The following is a 20,426-nucleotide window of genomic DNA, read 5'->3' on the forward strand; positions in this document are numbered from 1 at the left end:
CATTTCAGAGATTATTAAGAACTACAGAAAAAAACTGAATATCTCGTGATACAAACCAGAAAATTGTCATCTGTGAAACTACTTTGTGATGTGTGGATACATCTCACAATGTTAAACTTTTCCTTTGATTCAGTGGGTTGGAAATACCGTAGAATCCACAAAGAGACATTTCAGATTTCATTGAGTTCTATAGGATAAAAGCCAATATTCCATGATAAAAACTATAAAAAAGCTATCTGTGAAAGCACTTGTGATGTGTGACATTTTAAAGCCTATTGCAGCCTATAGAGAAAAATATAAAAACCCGTGATAAAAAACAGAAAGAAGCTGTCTGTGAAACTGCTTTGGAATGTGTGGATTCATCTCATAGAGCTAAACTTTTCTTTGGTTTCAGCAGTTGGAATCACTCTTTGTGTAAAATCTGCAAAGGGATATTTCAAAGCCCATTGAGGTCTATGGAGAAAAACTGAATATCCCACAATAAAAACTAGAAAGAACCCATCTGTAAAACTGCTTTACAATGTGTGGATTTGTTTCAACCTGTTTAAATTTTCTTTTGCTTCAGCAGGTTGGAAACACTCTTTTTGTAGAATCTGCAAAAGCAGATTTTGAAGTCCATTGTAACCTATAGGAAAAAGCAGATTATCCTGTGATAAAAACTAGAAAGATGCTATCGTTGAAACCATTTGTGATGTACGCATTCATCTCACAGAGATAAAACTTTCTTATGATTCAGCATGATGGAAACACTCTTTTTTGTAGAATCTGTGAAGGGTTATTTTGGAACCCATTTAGGCCTGTAGGAAACAGAAAATGTCACGATAAAAACTAGAAAGAATCTATCTATGCAGCAACTTGGCAATATGTGAATTCATCTCACAGAGCTAAACCTTTCTTTGATTCAGTAGCTTGGAAACATTCTTTGTGTAGAATCTGAGATGGGACATTTCAGAGCCCATTGAAGCCTATAGAAAAAAAAAAAAACTGAATATCCCATGCTAAAAACTAAAAAGAAGCTACCTGGGAAAGCACTTTGCAATGTGTGGATTCATCTCACAGAGTTAAAACTTTCTTCTTATTTAGCAGGTTGGAAACACTCTTTTTATAGAATCATGAAGTGACATTTTGCATTTCATTGAGGCCAATAGGGAAAAATTGAATATCCCATAATAAAAACTAGAAAGAAGCTATCCATGAAACTGCTTAATGATGTGTGGATTTATCTCACAGAATTAATCATTTCCTTTGATTCGACAGGTTGGTAACACTCTTTTTGTAAAATCTGTGAGGAGGCATTTCAGAGCCCATTGAGGCTGATAGTGAAAAACAGAGTATCCTGTGGTAAAAACTCCACAGTAGCTATCTATGAAACTGCTTTTTGATGTCTGAATTCTTCTCACAGAATTATACCTTTCTTCTGATTCTTCAGGTTGGAAACACTGTTTTTGTAGACCCTGTGAAGGGACATTTGGGAGACCATTGATGCCTATAGGAAAAAACTGAATATCCCTCTATAAAAACTAGATAGAAGCTATCTGTGAAACTGCTCTTTGATGTGGAGATTCATCTAACAGTATTAAATCTTCTTTTTTATTCACAAGGTTGGAAATGCTATTTTGTAGAAACCGCAAAAGAACATTTCGGAACAAATTGAAGTCGCTAGGAAGAAACAGAATATCTCATGATAAAAAATAGAAAGAAACTGTCTGTGAAACAACTGTGTGATGTGTGGATTCATCCCACTGAGTTAAAACTTTTTTTTTACTCAGCAGGTTGGAAACACTGTTTTGATATAATCTGTGAAGGGACATTTTGTGGAACATTGAGGGCCATAGGGAAAAAACGTATATCCCACAATAAAAACTTGAAAGAAGCTATCTGTGAAATCTCATTGTGATGTCTGGATTTTTCTCAAAGAGTTAACTGTTTCTTTTGTTTAAGTGGGTTGGAAACACTGTTTTAGTAGAATCTGAGAAAGAACATTTCAGAGCCCATTATGGCCTATGGGGAAAAACTGAATATCCTGCCATAAAAACTAGAAATATAATGTCTTGTAATTTGCTTTGTGATGTGCAGATTTATCTCACAGAATTAAACATTTCTTTCTATTCATCACGTTGGAAACACTCTTTTTGTGGAATCTGCAAAGAGATATTTCAAAGCCCATTGAGGCCAATGGGGAAAAACCAAGTATATCATGATAAAAACTTGAAAGAAGATATCTGTGGAACTGCTTTGCAATGTGTGGACTCAACTCGCATAGAGAATACTTTCTTTTGATTCTGAAGGTTGGAAACAGTCTTTTTGTAGAATCTTGAAGTGATATTCCACGGTTCCTTGTGGCCAATAGAGAAAACTCAAATATCCCATGATACAAACTGGAAAAAAGCTATCTGTGAAACTGCTTAGTGATGTGTGGACTCATCTCACAGAGTTAATCCTTTCCTTTGATTCAGCAGGTTGGTAACACTCTTTTTGTAGAATCTGCAAGGAGACATTTCAAACTCCATTGAGGCTTATAGGGAAAAACTTAATATCCCAATGTAAAAACTACACAGAAGCTATCTATGAAACCATTTTGCAATATGTGGAGTCTTCTTACAGCGTTAAATCTTGCTTTTAATTTTCCAGGTTGGAAACACTCTTTTTGTAGACTCTCCAAAGGGACATTTCAGAGCCCATTGATGCCTATAGGAAAAAAAAAAAAAACGAATATCTCCAGATAAAAATGAGAAAGAAGCTATCTGCAAAACTGCTTTGTGATGTGTGGATTTATCTACCAGTATTAAATCTTTCCTTTGATGCAGTATGATGGAAATACTATTTTTGTAGAATTTGTGAATGACCATTTCAGAACCCATTGAGGCCTCTAGGAAAAATCTGAATATCCTATGATAAAAAATAGAAAGTATCTGTGAAACCACTTTGTAATGTGTGGAATCATCTCACAAAGTTAAAACTTTCCTTTGATTCAATAGGTTGGAAACATTCTTTTTATAGTATCTGTGAAGAGGCATTTCATAGCCCATGGAGGCTAATAGAGAAAAACTGAATATCACAAGATAAAAACTTGAAGGAAGCTATCTGTGTAACTGCTTTGTGATGTTTGGATTCATCTCACAGAGTTAAACCTTTCTTTTTATTCAGCAGGTTGGAAACACTCTTTTTGTAGAATCTGCAGGGACATTTCAGAGACCATTGTGGCATACAGGGAAAAACTGAATATCCCACCATAAAAACTACAAACAACCTATCTGGGAATTCGCTTTGCCATGTGCAGATTCATCTCACAGAAATAAAACTTTCTTTCTATTCAGCAGGTTGGGAACACCCTTTTTGCAGAACCTGCAAAGGGACATTTTGGAGTCCATTGGGGCCAATATGGTAAAACTGAATATCCCACCATAAAAACTTAAAAGAAGCTATCTAGGAAATTGCTTTCTAATGTGTGAATTTGTCACACAGAGATAAACCTTTCTTTGATTCAGCAGGTTGGAGCCACTATTTTTGTAGTATCTGCAAAGGGACATTTTGGAGCCCATTTTAGCTTATAGGGAAAAATCAAATATCCTGCCATAAAAACTAAAAAGAAGCCATCTGTGAAACCACTTTGTGATGTCTGGTTTCATCTTTCAGAGTTAAAACTTTCTTTCAATTAAGCATGTTGAAAACACTTTTTTTGTAGAATCTGTGAAGGGACATTTTGGATTCCATCAAGGAGTATAGGAAAAAAAGGAACATCCCATGACAAAAACTAGAAGGAAGCTCTGTTTGAAATCTAATTTCAATGTATGGATTCATCCCACACACGTTAACCTTTCTTTTGTTTCACCAGGTTGGGAAAACTTTTTTATACAATGTGCAAAGAAATATTTCAAAGGCATTTGAGGCCTACAGGGAAAAACAGAATATCCCACTATAAAAATAGAAAGAAACTATCTGTGAAATTTCTTTGCAATGTGTGGATTTAGCTCACAGAGTTAAACCTTTCTTTTGATTCAGCAGGTTGGAAAATCTCTTATTGTATAATGTGTGAGGGGACATTTCAAAGCCCATTGAGGCCTATAGGGAAAAACTGAATATCCCAAGGTAAAAACTCCACAGAAGTTATCTGTGAAACCGCTTTGCAATGTGTGGGTTCTTCATACAGAATTAAACCCTTCTTTTTATTCAGCAGCTTGAAAACACTATTTTCATAGGCTCTGTGAAGGGACAATTCAAAGCCCATTGATGCCTATATGGACAAACTGAATATCTCATGATAAAAACTGACAAGAAGCTTTCTGTGAAACTGCTTTGTGATGTGAGGATTCTTCTCACAGAGTTAAACCTTTCTTTTTATTCAGAAGATTGGAAATACTCTTTTTGTAGAATCTATGAAGGGACATTTCAGAACCCATTGAGGCCTCTTGGGAAAATAAGAATATCCCATGATAAAAAATACAAAGAAGCTGTTTCTGAAACCACTTTGCAATGTGTGGATTCATCTCACAAATTTAAACCTTTCTTTTTATTCAGGAGTTTGGAAACCATCTTTTTGTAGAAACTGCGAAGGGAGATTTCAAAGGCCTTTGTGGCCAACAAGAAAAAAAAACAACAAACATTCCACAATAAAAAACTAGAAACAAGCTGTCTGTGGAACTGATTTGCCATGTGTAAATTTATCTCACAGACATAAACCTGTCTTTTGATTCATCAGGTTGAAAAACCATTTTGTAAAATCTGTGAAGAAATATTTTGAAGCCAACTGAGGCTTCTAGGGAAAAACAAAGTATCCATGATAAAATCAAGAAAAAGCTATCTGTGAAACAGGTTTGTGATGTGTGGATTCATCTCAAAGTGTTAAACCATTCCTTTGATTCAGTAGGTGAGAAATATTCTTTTGTAAAATCAGCAAAGGGACTTTTCACAGCCATTTAGGCCTATAGGGACACATCAAACATCCAGCGACAAAAACTAGAAAGATGCTATCACTGAAACACTTTGTGCTATGTGGATTTGTCTCACAGAGTTAACACTTTTATTTGATTCAGCGGGTTGGAAACACTCTTTTTGTAGAATCTGCAAGGGACATTTCAAAGCCCTTTGAGGCCTACAGGGAAAAATGAAATATCCTGCAATAAAAACTAGAAAGATGCTATCTGTGAAATTGCTTTGTGATGTGTGGCTTAATCTCACAGGTTAAAATTTTCATTTGATTCAGCAGGTTGGAAACACTCTTTGTAGAACCTGTGAAGGGACATTTCAAAGCCTTTTGAGGCCTATAGGGAAATATGGAATATCCCCCAATAAAAACTAGAAAGATGCTATTTGTGAAATCACTTTGTGTTGTGTTGATTAATCTCCCAGAGCTAAACTTTTCTTTAGATTCATAAGGATGGGAACTCTCTTTCCGTAGACACTGTGAAGGGACATTTTTGAGCCCATTAAGGCCTATAGGAAAAAGTTGAATATCCCACAATAAAGACTAGAAGGTAGCTATCCATGAAACCAATTTGTTATGTTTGGATTCATCTCACAGAACTCAAACTTTCTTTTTATTCAGCACCTTAGAAACATTCTGTCTGTTGAGTCTGTGAAGGGACAGTTTGGAGCCCATTCATGCCTACTGGAAAGTACCAAATATCTCACAGTATAAACTAGAAAGAAGCTGACTGTGAAACCTATTTGTGATGTGTGGATTAATCTCACAGACTTAAACTTTTCTTTTGATTCAGTAGGTTGAAAACACTTTTCATAGAATCTGTGAAGGGACATTTCAGAGCCCATTGAGGACTAAAGGTAAAAACAAATATCCCATAAAAAAAGCTAGAAAGAAACTATTTAAAAACTGCTTTGCAAGGTGTGTATTCAATTTAAAAAGTTAAACCTTTCTTTTGATTCAGCAGGCTAAAACTCTCTTTTTGTCTGTGAGAGGGCATTTTGGAACCCACTGATGCCTGCAGGGAAAAATTGAATATCTCACAATAAAAACTAGAAAGAAACTATCTGTGAAACCCCTTTGTGATGTGTGGATTCATCTCACAGAGCTAAACTTCTCTTTCATTTCATCAGGTTGGACACATTCTTTCTGTAATATCTGCAAAGGGATATTTTGTAGCCCATTAAGACCCATAGGGACAAACTGAATATCCAGTGACAAAAACTAGAAAAAAGCTCTCTGTACAACAGTTTTGTGATGTGTGGATTAATCTCAAAGGCCAGACCTCTCTTGCAATTCAGCATGTTGGAAAGACTCTTTTTGGAGAATCTGCGAAGAAACATTTTGAAGCCTTTTGTGTCCTATAAGGTAAAACCGAATATCCCCCAATAAAAACTAAAAAGAAACTACTGTGAAACTACTTTGTGATGTGTGGATTCACCTTAGAGAGTAAAACCTTTCTTTTGATTCATCAGTTTGGAACACTCTGATTGTAGATTGTGAGAAGGGACATTTCAGAGCCAATTGAAGTATATAGGGAAAAATTGAATATCCTGCAAAAGAAAAAAACCTAGATAGAAGCTACCTATGAAACTGCTATGCAATGTGTGGATTCATTTCACAGAGCTAAACTTTTCTTTGAATGCTGCAGGTTGGAAACACTCTTTGTGCAAAATCTGTGAAGGGACATTTCAGATTTCCTTGAGGCCTATAGGGAAAAGTTGAATATCCCACAATAAAAACTAGAAATAAGCTATCTGTGAAACTGCTTTGCCATGTGTGGATTAATATCACAGAGCTAAACTTTTATTTCAATTCAGAAGGTTGGAAACACTCTTTTTGTAGAATCTGAAAGGACACTTCATGCCCATTGAGGCCTATAGAAAAAACACCATATATCCTGTGCAATAAACTATAAAGCAGCTATTTAATATGCCAGCTTGTGATGTGTGGATTCATCTCAAAAAGTTAAACCTTTATTTTGACTCAGCAGGTTGGAAACTTTCATTTGGTAGAATCTGCGAAGGGACATTTCAGAACCCATTGAGACGTATAGGGAAAAATTGAATATCTTGTGATAAAAATTAGATAGAAGCTATCTGTGAAACTGCATTGCAATGTGTGGATTCATCTCACAATGCTAAACTTTTCTTTTGATTCAGTAGGTTGCAGATACTGTTTGTGTAAAATCTGCGAAGGGATATTTCAGAGTCAGTTGAGGCCTATAGGGAAGAACTGAATTTCCAGTGTTAAAAACTAGAATAAAGCTATCTGTGAAATCACTTTGTGATGTGTGCATTAATTTCACAGAGCTAAACTTTTATTTCAATTCGGCAGGTTGGAAACACTCTTTTTGTAGAATCTGAAAGGACACTTCATGCCCATTGAGGCCTATAGAAAAAACACCATATATCCTGTGCAATAAACTATAAAGCAGCTATTTAATATGCCAGCTTGTGATGTGTGGATTCATCTCAAAAAGTTAAACCTTTATTTTGACTCAGCAGGTTGGAAACTTTCATTTGGTAGAATCTGTGAAGGGACATTTCAGAACCCATTGAGACCTATAGGGAAAAATTGAATATCTTGTGATAAAAATTAGATAGAAGCTATCTGTGAAACTGCATTGCAATGTGTGGATTCATCTCACAATGTTAAACTTTTCTTTTGATTCAGTAGGTTGCAGATACTCTTTGTGTAAAATCTGTGAAGGGATATTTCAGAGTCAGTTGAGGCCTATAGGGAAGAACTGAATTTCCAGTGTTAAAAACTAGAATGAAGCTATCTGTGAAATCACTTTGTGATGTGTGCATTAATTTCACAGAACTAAACTGTTATTTCAATTCAGCAGGTTGGAAACACTCTTTTTGTAGAATTTCTAAAGGAACATTTCTGGGTCATTGTGGCCTACAGGGAAGAACTGAATATCCCTCGATAATAACTAAAAAGAACTCATCTGTGAATCCTCTTAGTGATGTGGGGAATCATCTCACAGAGTTAAATCTACCATTACATTCAGCAGGTTGGAAACACTCTTTTTGCAGAATCTCTGAAGGGACATTTCATAGTCCATTGAGGCCTATGGAGAAAAACCAAATATCCCATGATAAAAACTAGACAGAAGTTATCTGTGAAACTGCTTTGTGATGTGTGTATTCAACTCAGAAAGGCAAATCTTTCTTTTGATTCAGAGGTTGGAAACACTTTGTGTAAAATTTCTGAAGGAACATTTCAAAGTCTATTGAAACTTATATTTAGAAGTCAAATATCCCACTATAAAAACTAGAAAGAAATTATGTGTGCAACTGATTTGTGATGTGTGGATTCATTTCATAGAAAAAAATTTTCTTTTGATTCAACAGGTTGAAACAACTCTTTTTGTAGAATCTGTGAAGTGACACTTCAAAGCCCTTTGAGGCCTATAGGGAATGATCAAATACCTTGCGATAAAAACTAGAATGAAGCCATCTGTGAAAACGCTTCCTGATGTGTGGATTTGTCTCTCAGAGACAAACCTTTATTTTAATTCAGCCATTTGGAAACACTTTTTGTAGAATTTGTGAAAGAACATTTCAGATCCCATTGAGGTCTGTGGGGAAAAACTGAATATCCCACAATAAACACTAGAAACAAGCTAGCTATAAAACCACTTTGTGATGTGTGAATTCATCACACAGAATTAAAACTTTCTTTTGATTCAACAGGTTAGAAACATTCTTTGTGTAAAATCTGTGAAGGGACATCCTAGAGAGGAAAAACTGAATGCCTGGTGATAAAAACTAGAAAGAAGCTATCTGTGAAACCACATTGCAATGTGTGGATTCATGTCATAGGGTATTACCCTTCCTTTGATTTAGATGGTCAGAAACACTCTTTTTGTAGAATCTGTGAAAGGGTATTTCCAAGCCCATTGAGTCCTATAGAAAAAAAAAACTGAGTATCCTGTGACAAAAACTAGAAAGAAGCTATCTTTGAAACTATTTGTTATGTGTGGATTTATCTCAGAGAGTTAAAAGTTTCTTCTGATTCAGCAGGTTGGAAACACTCTTTTCATGGAATCTCCATAGGGATATTTTATAGTTCCTTTAAGCCTGTAGGGAAAAACTAAACATCCTGTGATAAAAACTAGAAGGAAGCTATTGATGAAACCACTTTGTGATGTGTGGTTTCATCTCACAGACATAAAATTTCTTATTATTCACCAGATTGGAAACACTTTTTTAGAGAATCTGTGAAAAGATATTTTGGGGCCAACTGAGGTCTATAGAGAAAACCTCAATATGCCATGATAAAAACTTGAAAGACGCTACTGTGACAATGCTTTGTGATGTCTGCATTCATCTCACAGAAGTTAAACTGTTCCTTTGATTTAGCAGGTTGGAAACATTCTATTTGTAGAATCTATGAAAAGTCATTTCAGAGGCCATTGAGGCCTACTGGGAAAAACCAAATATCCCACGATAAAAACTTAAAAGAAACTATCTGTGAAACCACGTTGCAATATGTGGATTGCTCTCACAGTGTTAAATTTTTCTTTTGATTCAGCAGGTTGGAAACACTGTTTTTGTACAATCTGTGAAGGACATTTCAGAGCCCATTGTTGCCTATAAAGAAAAACTGAATATTCCTGCATTATAACTGAAACAAGCAATCTGGGAATTCAATTAGCTATGTGCAGATTCATCTAACAGAATTAAACCTTCTTTCTATTTGGCAGGTTGGAAACACTCTTTTTGCAAAGGCACATTTCTGAGCCCATTGAGGCCAATAGAAAAAAACAAATATCCTGCCCTAAAAACTTAAAAGAAGTTTTCTGTGAAAGTGCTTTGCAGTGTGTGTGGATTTGTCTAAGAGATAATTAAGCAGATTGAAAACACTGTTTTTGTGGAATATGCAAAGGGACATTTTGGGGCCAATTTTAGCCTATAGGTTAAAACCAAATATCTCATGATAAAAACTAAAAAGAAGCTATATGTGAATCTGCATTGTGATGTGTGGATTCATCTCACAGAGATAAAACTTTCTTTCAATTAAGCAGGTTGAAAACACGTTACCTGCGGAATGTGCAATGGGACATTTTGGAGTCCAGTAAGGCATATAGGAAAAAACAAAACACCTCATGATAAAAACTAGAAGGAAGCTCGCTGTAAAATGGCTTTGCAATGTGTGGACTCATCTCACAGACATGAACCTTTCTTTTGATTCACCAAGTTTGAAACATTTTTTTTTTATGGTATCTGTGCAGAAATATTTCAAAGCCAATTGAGGCTTATAGGAAAAGAACAAATATCTCACAATAAAACTAGAAAGAAGCTCTCTGTGAAACTGCTTGTGATGTGTGGATTCACCTCACAGAGTTAAATCTTTCTTTTGATTCAGCAGGTTGGAAACACTCTTTTTGTAGAATCTCTGAAGGGACATTTCAGAGCCCATTGAGGCCTATAGGGAAAAACAGAATATCCCACAGTAAAATTACACAGAAACTATCTGTGAAACTGCTTTGGATGTGTGGATTGTTCTCACAGAGTTAAACCTTTCTATTAATTCATCAGGTTTGAAAAATTCTTTCATACACTCTGTGAAGGGAAAACGTGGAGCCCTTTGATGCCTATATGGAAAAACCAAATATCCTGTGATAAAAACTAGCAAGAACCTATGTGTGAAACTGCTTTGTGATGTGTGGATTCATCTAAGATTTTAAAATCTTTTTTTTTTTTTTAATTCAGCAGGTTGGAAACACTCTTTTGGTAGAATCTGTGAAGGGACATTTCAGAGCCCACTGAGGCCCATGGGAAAATATTAATATCCCACTATAACATCTAGAAAAAAGCTATCTGTGAAACTGCTTTGCAATGTACCAATTCATCTCACAGCAGTAAACCATCTTTTTATTCAGCAGGTTGGTAACACTCTTTTTGTAGAATCTGTGAAAGAATATTTCAGAGCCCAATGAGTCCTATAAAGAAAAAGCAAATATCCATGATAAAAATTAGAAAGAATCTACCTGTGAAACTGCTTTGTGATGTGTGGATTCATCTCACAGAGTTAAACCTTTCTTTCAATTCACCAGGTTGAAAACACTCTTTGCAGACTCTGCAAAGAGACATTTCGAAGCTCATTGAGTCCTATAGGAAAAAAGTGAATATTTCATGATAAAAACTAGAAAGAAGCTATCTGTGAAACCTTTTTGTGATATGTGGATTCATCTACAGGGTTAACAATTTTTTCGATTCTGCAGATAGGAAACACTCTTCTCTTTTTGTAGAATCTGCAAAGTGACATTTCAGAGCTTTTTGAGGCCTATGGAGAAAAACTAAATATTCCATGATAAAAACTAGAATGAAGCTATTTACAAAACGCTTTGTGATGTGCTGATTCAATTCAATAAGTTAAAACTTTCTTTTGATTGAGCAGGCTGGAAACTCTCTTTTTACAGAATATTTGAAGGGTCATTTCAGAGCCTGTTGTGGCCTATAGGGAAAAAGCAAATATCCTGTGATAAAAACTAGAAAGAAGCTATCTGCAAAACTCCTTTGTGATGTGTAGATTTATCTCACAGAGCTACACTTCTCTTTGATTCAGTGGTTTGGAAACCCTCTTTGTGTAATATCTGAAAAGGGATATTTCAGAGCCCATTGAGGCCTATAAGAAAAAAACTAAATATCCCACAATAAAAACTGGAAAAATGCTATCTGTGACCACTATGCTATTTGTGGATTAATATCAAGAGCTAAACATTTCTTTCTATTCAGCATGTTGAAAACACTCTTTTTGTAGAATCTCCGAAGAAACATTTCAGAGCACTTTATGGCCTATAGGAAAAAACTGAATATCACTGGATAAAAACTAAAAAGAAGCTATCTATGAATTTCCTTAGTGATCTGGGTAATCATCTCACAAAGTTAAATCTTTATTTCAATTCAGCGGGTTAGAAACACTCTCTATATAGAATCTGTGGAGGGACACTTCAAAGCCCATTGAGGCCTACAGGGAAAAACAAAATATCCCAAGATAAAAACTCAACAGAAGCTATCTGTGAAACTGCTTTGTGATGTGTGGATTCATTTCACAGAGGAAAATCTTGCTTTTGATTCAGAAGGTTGGAAAAACTTACTTATTTGTAGAATCTGCAAAGTGACACTTTGAAGCCCTTTGAGGCCTATAGGCACTAAGCAAATATCTTGCAATAGAAACTAGAAGAATCTATCCTTGAAATCACTTTGTGATGTGCGAATTCATCTCACAGAGCTAAACTTTTCTTTCAATTCAACAGGTTGGGAAAACTTTTTGTGTAAAATCTGTGAAGAAACATTTCAGAACCCATTGAGGATTATAGAAAAAAATTAAATATCTCACAATAAAAACAGGAAAGAAGCTATCTGTGAAAACGCTTTGTGAAGTAAGGATTCATGTGACAGAGTTAAACCTTTCTTATATGTTGCAGGAAGTCAGGGACCCCAAACGGAGGGACCAGCTGGAGCTGTGACAGAGGAACATAAATTGTGAAGATTTCATTTTAATATGGACATATATCAGTTGCCAAAATTAATACACTTATAATTTCTTATGCTTGTCTTTACTTCAATCTCTGAACATAAATTGCGAAGATTTCATTTTAATATGGACATTTATTTCTTGTCAACTAATACTCATAATTTTTTTATGCCTGTCTTTACTGTAATCTCTTGGTCCTGTTGTCTTCATAAGCTGAGAATGTACATCACCCCAGGACCACTATTGTGCTAAATTGTACAAATTGATTGTAAAACATGTGTGTTTGAACAATATGAAATCAGTGCACCTGAAACAGAACAGAATAACAGCAATTTTCAGAGAACAAGAGAAGACGACCATAAGATCTGACTGCCTACAGTGTCCGGCAGAATAGAACCATATTTTTCTTCTTGCAGATAGCCTATAAATGGACATGCAAGTAGGGAAGATATCACTGAATTCTTTTCCAAGCAAGGAATATTAATAATTAAGACCCTGGGAAAAGAATGCATTCCTGGGGGGATGTCTATAATTGGCCGCTCTGGAAGTGTCTGTCTTATGCAGTTGAGGTAAGGATTGAAATATGCCCTGGTCTCTTGAAGTACCCTCAGGCTTATTAGGGTGGGGAAAAAGTCCCAGCCTGGTGAATCTGAGGTAGACTGGTTCTCTGCTCTCAAATCCTGTTTTCTGTTGTTTAAGATGTCTATCAAGACAATACATGCACAGCTGATGATAGACCCTTATCCAGAGTTTTTGATTTCACTCTTTGCCTTGTGATCTTTGCTTTGCCCATTGCCTTGTGAACTTTATTGGCATCAGAAGCATGTGATCTTTGTTCTCCATTTTGCCCTTTGAAGCATGTGATCTTTGTGATCTACTCACTGTTCATACCCCCCTCCCCTTTTGAAGTCCTTAATAAAAACCTACTGGTTTTGTGGTACAGGTGGGCATCATGGTCCTACCGATATGTGATGTCACCCCTGGAAGTGCAGCTGTAAAATTCCTATCTTTGTACACTTTTTCTTCATTTCTCAGCTGGCCAACACTTAGGGAAAATAGAAAGAACCTAAGTTGAAATATTGGGTGTGGGTTCCCCCGATATCTGTCACCCAATGTGGTTTTTCTTTTTCCTAAGTGCATGTAGGAACCTGATTCCCTTTGGCAGGTGCCGAGAAACGTTCATCAGTCCAGTCCACAGAACTGCTTATGAGGCTCCCTGACAACTGGTGTCACAGAATTCCTCATTCTGTGTCAAAAACTTTGTCTGTTTATCTGGAACAAATGGCACCCTAATTGGACAAGCTCAGTGTAGAATACTTAAAATTTCTGGATTTGATCTGAATTTAATTGTGGTTCCTTTAAATCACCTCGAAGTTTAAGCCACTTTTCAACATTCCCTACTGTGACAAATTCACTTGGCTGATTTTATCAGTGTTATTGACAATCATTATCCAAAAAACAAATTGTTTGATTTTATAAAAATGACTTCTTAGGTGGTCCTTTAATTGACCAAAGATCAGCCCATTCCTGAGGCCATTACAGTGTTACTGATGGTTCCAGTAACAGAAATTCTGGTTATGTGGGTCCTACAGACAAGCTTATTTATACCCTTTATGCCTCTGCTCAAAAGGCAGAGTTAATTGCTGTAATTACTGCCATACAGGATTTCCCCAAACCTTTAAATATTGTCTCTGATTCTGCTTATGTTGTACATGCCACTAAATTATAGAAACTGCTACTATCAAACATATTGATAATTCTGAGTTGGCTTCTTTATTTTCAAGATTACAACAGGTGGCTCACCAATGTAGATACCTTTTCTATATTAGACATATTAGATCTCATACCACTTTACTGGGACACATGTCTGCTGGTAACCAAAAGGTCAGTTGCTTGATCTCTTTTGCAACCCAAGAAGCTCAGGAGTTCCATAATCTCACTCATGTCAATGCTGTTTTACTTCCAAATCAGGAACCTGGTGTTAATCCCAGAGGCCTAACTCCTAATGATTTATGGCAAATGAATGTGACTCATGTTAGCTCCTTTGGCAGACTTTCATATGTACATGTTTCTGGAGACACCTTCTCAGGTTTTATCTGGGCTACTTGTCAAACAGGGGAAGACATGGCCCATGTTAAAAAACATCTGTATTCTTGCTTTGCAGTCATGGGGCTTCCATATCAAATCAAGACAGGCAGCACCCCTCGATATGTAAGTAAGAATTTGATTTATTTATGCAACAATGGGGAATTTCCCACATTACCAGAATCCCTTACAATCCTCAGAGATAGGCTGTGGTGGAACGGGCCAATCACATCTTAAAAACTCAATTGTCCAAACAGTCTGAGCAACTAAACATAATTTAACCACTCTGCACTCCCAATTACATTTAGCATTGTTTACTTTAAACTTTCTAAATGTTCCTAAAGACAATACTCTGACTGAAGCTGAACGTCCTTATACAGGCAAAAAATTCTCCCTAAATGAAGGCAAGCCAGTGTTATGGAAAAACTCCCAAACCAATACCTGGGAACCTGGAACAATTATAATGTGGGGGAGAGGGTATGATTGTGTTTCACCAGGAGATCATCAATCGCCTGTCTGGGTGCCCACCAGAAGACTTAAACTTCGTGTGAATACTGACAATGAAAGCCACAGGGAAAAGACGTCCACATCAGAGACCGCCCTCATATGTGGTGAGATCTGTGCCAACTCCTCAGAAACTAGCATACCCAATTAAAATGAGTCTGGTTCAATCTTCCCTAATGGCAACGGAGACCCCTCTAACTAATCCCACTTCTCCTGATTACCTTTCTTTTTCTCCTTACAAACCTAAAAATCTCACCATTTCTATTAGCCTGAAAATAACATCACTCTGTTCTTCTCTTCCTCCTTCAGCACTGGATCTCACTTACAATAGATTTCGTTTAATAATTCCCCTCCTTATACTTTCTGTCTCACCATTTTCCCCTCATACTAATTTATGTGCTACACAAAATTATTCTTATTGGGCTTATGTGCTTTTTCCACCACTTATTTGACCTCTCACCTGGATGGATGCTCCTGCAGAAATCTATACTAACGATGATGTGTGGATGCCTGGAGCTACAGAAGACCGTTGCCCCATTGAACCAGGAGAAGAAGGGACTGCATTTAATGTTACTACAGGTTATAAATACCCCACCCTGTGCCTTGGACGTGCATGTGGTTGTATCCATCTAAAAACTCAAATCTGGGCTGCTTATATTCTGGAGAGATTAGCTACAGAGGAACCAGGACATTTGGTCTCCAGCCTCTCCCTTTCTCCTTTAAGATAAATGAAAGGGGGAGTAATAGGAGATACCCCATACTTTCAATATAAACCTGTAGGAAAACCATGTCCTAAAAATTTTGAAGGCCCATCTAAAACTTTAATTTAGGAAGATTGTGTTAACTTACATGTAGCAGTATTAAAAAATGACTCACATGGTTTAGTAATAGACTGGGCACCAAAGGGTTATTTAAAAAACAATTGCTCCTCTGGCAGAAGGGAATGCCCAGAGGCTACTTATTTTATTTCTTATTGGGAGGATGAGGATTATCATCCTACTTTGCATAGGAGGTTCAGCTCATCCTTTCCCTTAAAATGGGAAGATAAATGCATTACCCCTCCCCCTGAGGCCTCGTATGATATTCCCCATTCTGAGCCCAGAACACCCAGAACTTTGAAAACTGGCTATTGCCATGTCTGGATTGCGAGTATGGGTAGGGGAAATTTTCTATCTGTTGCCCCCACTATCAGCCTTCTCATCTGTGATTCTGAACCCCATGATAAATCCCCTTTTGACCCTTTTCCTCTTTTTGATGCCAATCCTCCCTTATGGGACTCCATCTGGCATTATGATAATTCTTCTTGACCCAGGTATGCCCCTCTACCTCTTTAGCATCCCTGAGCACCTCAGATTGCTTCTTCATGGCAGAGAGCATCAGATATGGCCACCAGCACTCCTCTCCCTCAGTATCAAAAAAAAAAAAATCAGACATTCTGCTTTGTTTACCTCCAACCTGATTATTCCCATACAGAGTTGTGTTAAGCCTCCTTACATGCTGTTAGTCGGCAATATCAAAATTGGACACACATCCAAACTGTCCAGTGCATTAATTGTCATTTACACACCTGTATTAGCTCCCATTTTGACTCCAGAAAAAGTGTAATGTTGGTCCAAGCTCAAGAAGAAATCTGGATACTGGTAACTTTATCCAGACCTTGGGAATCTTCCCCCTCAGTACATTTAATTAATGCAGTATTACAGCAAATTCTCAAAAGATCAAAGATATTTGTTTTCACTTTAATCACTGTGATCATGGGCCTAACTACAGTCACTGCACTGGCCACCACTGTCAGAATGGCATTGCACCAATCTATTCAAATGGCTCATTTTGTTAATGTTTGGCAAGCCAATTCCACCCAAATGTGGAATTCTCAACAAGGCATTGATCAAAAATTGGCAAATCAAATTAATGATTTAAGACAGTCTGTTATTTGGCTTAGGGAACATTGCATGCACATGCAGTGCGATTGGAATACTTCTGATTTCTGTATCTTGCCATATTCCTACAACAAGACTGATCATTCATGGGAAATGGTCAAAGGACACCTTCTGGTAGGGAAGATAATTTAACCTTGGACATAACTAAATTTAAAGAAACAAAGTTTTGAAACCTCTCAAGCTCATTTATCCATTGTGCCTGGAGCTTAGGCATTAGATCAGGTGGCAGAAAGTCTTTTTGGACTAAACCCCACGACTTGGATTAAATCTATTGGGGGCTCCACTGTAGTAAATTTTGGAATTATGTTTCTCTGTTTAATTGGCTTGTTTTTAGTGTGCTGGACCAGTCAAAGAATCCTGCATCAAAACCAGGAGAATGAACAAGCCTTTATCGCCATGGCACATTTATATAAAAAGAAAGGGAGAGATGTTGTGGGAAGTCAGGGACCCCAAATGGAGGGACTGGCTGGAACTGCAACAGAGGAGCATAAATTGTGAAGATTTCATGGACATTTATCAGTTCCCAAAATTAACACTTTTATAATTTCTTACTCCTGTCTTTACTGCAATCTCTGAACATAAATTATGAAGATTTCATGGACATTTATCAGTTTCCAAATAATAATCTTATAATTTCTTATGCCTGTCTTTACTTTAATCTCTTAATCCTGTTATCTTCATAAACTGAGAATGTACATCATCTCAGGACCACTATTGTACAAATTTATTGTAAAACGTGTGTTTGAACAATATGAAATCAGTGCACCTTGAAAAAGAACAGAATAACAGCAATTTTCAGGGAAAAAAGGAAGGCAACCATAAGGTCTGACTGCCTGTGGGGTCGGGCAGAATAGAGCTATATTTTTCTTCTTGCAGAGAGCCTATAAATGGACTTGCAAGTAGGGAAGACATCACTGAATTCTTTTCCTAGCAAGTAATATTAATAATTAAGACCCTGGAAAAGGAATGCATTCCTGGGGGGAGGTCTATAAGCGGCCGCTCTGGGAGTATCTGTCTTATGCAGTTGAGATAATGACTGAAATACACCCTGGTCTCCTGCAGTACCCTCAGGCTTATTAGGGTGGGGAAAAAACCCCACCCTGGTGAATTTGAGGTCAGACCGGTTCTCTGCTCTCAAATCCTGTTTTCTGTTGTTTAAGATGTTTATCAAGACAACATGTGCACAGCTGCACATAGACCCTTATCAAGAGTTTTTGATTTCACCCTATGCCTTGTGATCTTTGCTTTGCCTTTTGTCTTGTGATCTTTATTGGTGTCAGAAGCATGTGATCTTTGTTCTCCATTTTGCCCTTTGAAGCATGTGATCTTTGTGATCTACTCCCTGTTCATACATCCCCTGCCCTTTTGAGGTCCTTAATAAAAACCTGCTGGTTTTGTGGCTCAGGTGAGTAACATGGTCCTACTGATATGTCGTGTCACCCCCAGAGGCCCAGCTGTAAAATTCCTCTCTTGGTACTCTATCTCTTTATTTCTCAACTGGCCAACACTTAGGGAAAATAGAAAGAAGCTATGTTGAAATATTGGGGGTGGGTTCCCCCAGTACTTATATTCAGCAGGTTGGAAACACTCTTTTTGGAGTATCAACGAAAAAACATTTCAAAGTCCATTAAGGTCTATAAAGAAAAACTGAATATCCCACAATAAAAACTAGAAAGAAGCTGTCTGTGAGACTGATTTGGGATGCATGGATTCATCTCATAGAGCTAAACCTTTCTTTTACTTCAGCTGGTTGGAAACACTCTTTGTGTAGAATCTGTGAAGGGATATTTTGGAGCCCATGAGGCCTATAGGGAAAAAATGGAATATCCCAAGATAAAAATTAGAAAGAGGCTATCTGTGAAACCCCTTTGTGATGTGTGGATTCATCTGACAGAGTTAAACTTCTTTTTTGATTCAACAGGTGAGAAACATGCTATTTGTAGAATCTTTGAAGGGACTATTCAAAGCCCATTGAGGCCTATAGAAAAAAACTTAATATCCTGAAATACAAAATAGAAAGAACCTATTTAAGAATCTGCTTTGCAATGTGTGGATTCATCTGAAAAAGATAGTCCTCTCTTTTGATTCAGCAGGTTGGAAACACTTCTTTGGTATAATCTGCAAAGTGACATTTCAGAACCCATTGAGGCCTATATAAAAAATATTATATCCTACAATAAAAACTAGAATAAGCTATCCTTGAAGCTGCTTTGTGATGTGTGGATTCATCCCATGCAGCTAAAATATTCTTTCATACAGCCTGTTAAAAAACTCTTTGTGTAAAATTTGTGAAGAGAGATTTTGAGCCCATTGAGGCCTACAGGGAAAAATCAGATATCCCATGATAAAAACTAGAAAGAAGCTATCTGTGAAACTGTTTTGTGATGTTTGGATTCATCTCACAGGGCTAAAACTTTCTTTCCATTCAGCTGGTTGGATACACTCTTTTTGTAGAATCTGCAGAAAACATTTCAGAGCCCATTGTGACGTAGAGTGAAAAAAGGAATATCCTGTAATAAAAATTAAAAAGAAGCCATCTGTGAAACCTCTTAGTGATATGGGGAATCATATTACAGAATTAAATTTTTCTTTTGATTCGGCAGGTTAGAAAAACTCTTTTTATAAAATCTCTGAGGCCTATAGGGAAAATTCGATTATCCCATAATAAAAACTAGAAAGAATCTATCTGTGAAACTGCTTTGTGATGGGTGGATTCATCTAACAGAGTAAAACCATTCTTTCAATTCAGCAAGTTGGAAACATTCTTTTTGCAGAATCTGTGAAGTACCATTTCAGAACCCTTTCAGACTAATAGGGAAAAAAACAAATATCCCATGATAAAAACTAGAAAGGAACTGTCTTTAATACTGCTTTGGGATGTATGGATTCAACTCAGAGTTAAACCTTTCTTTTGATTCAGCAGGTTGGAAACACTTTTTTGTAGAATCTGAATGGGAAATTTCAAAGTCCATTGAGACCTTTAGAAACACACACACACACACACACACACACACAAAAATATCTAGTGATTCAAACTAGAAAGAAGGAATGTTTGAAACAACTTTGTGATTTGTGGATTCATCTCAGGTAGTTAAGCCCTTCTTTTGATTCAGCAGATTAGAAACACTCGTTTTGTAGAATCTGTGAAGAGACATTTTGGAGCCCATTGAGGCCTATGGTGAAATATCAAATTCCTCACAATAAAATCTTAAACTATCTGTGAAACTGTTTGTGATGGGTAAATCTATCTCAAAGAATTAAACCTTTCTTTTGTTTCAGCAGGTTGGAAGTACTCTTTGTTTTTAGAATCTGTGAAGGGATATTTTGGAGCCCATTGAGGCCTAAAGGGAAAAACTGAATATCCAGTGATTAAAAACGAGAAAGAAGCTATCTGTGAAACCACTTTGTGATGTGTGGATTCATTTCACAAAGTTGAAACTTTCTTTTGATTCAGCAGGTTGGAAACACTCTTTGTAGAATAG

Source organism: Pan troglodytes, chromosome 3, assembly GCF_028858775.2.
Source record: "Pan troglodytes isolate AG18354 chromosome 3, NHGRI_mPanTro3-v2.0_pri, whole genome shotgun sequence".
NCBI classification, from domain to species: domain Eukaryota; kingdom Metazoa; phylum Chordata; class Mammalia; order Primates; family Hominidae; genus Pan; species Pan troglodytes.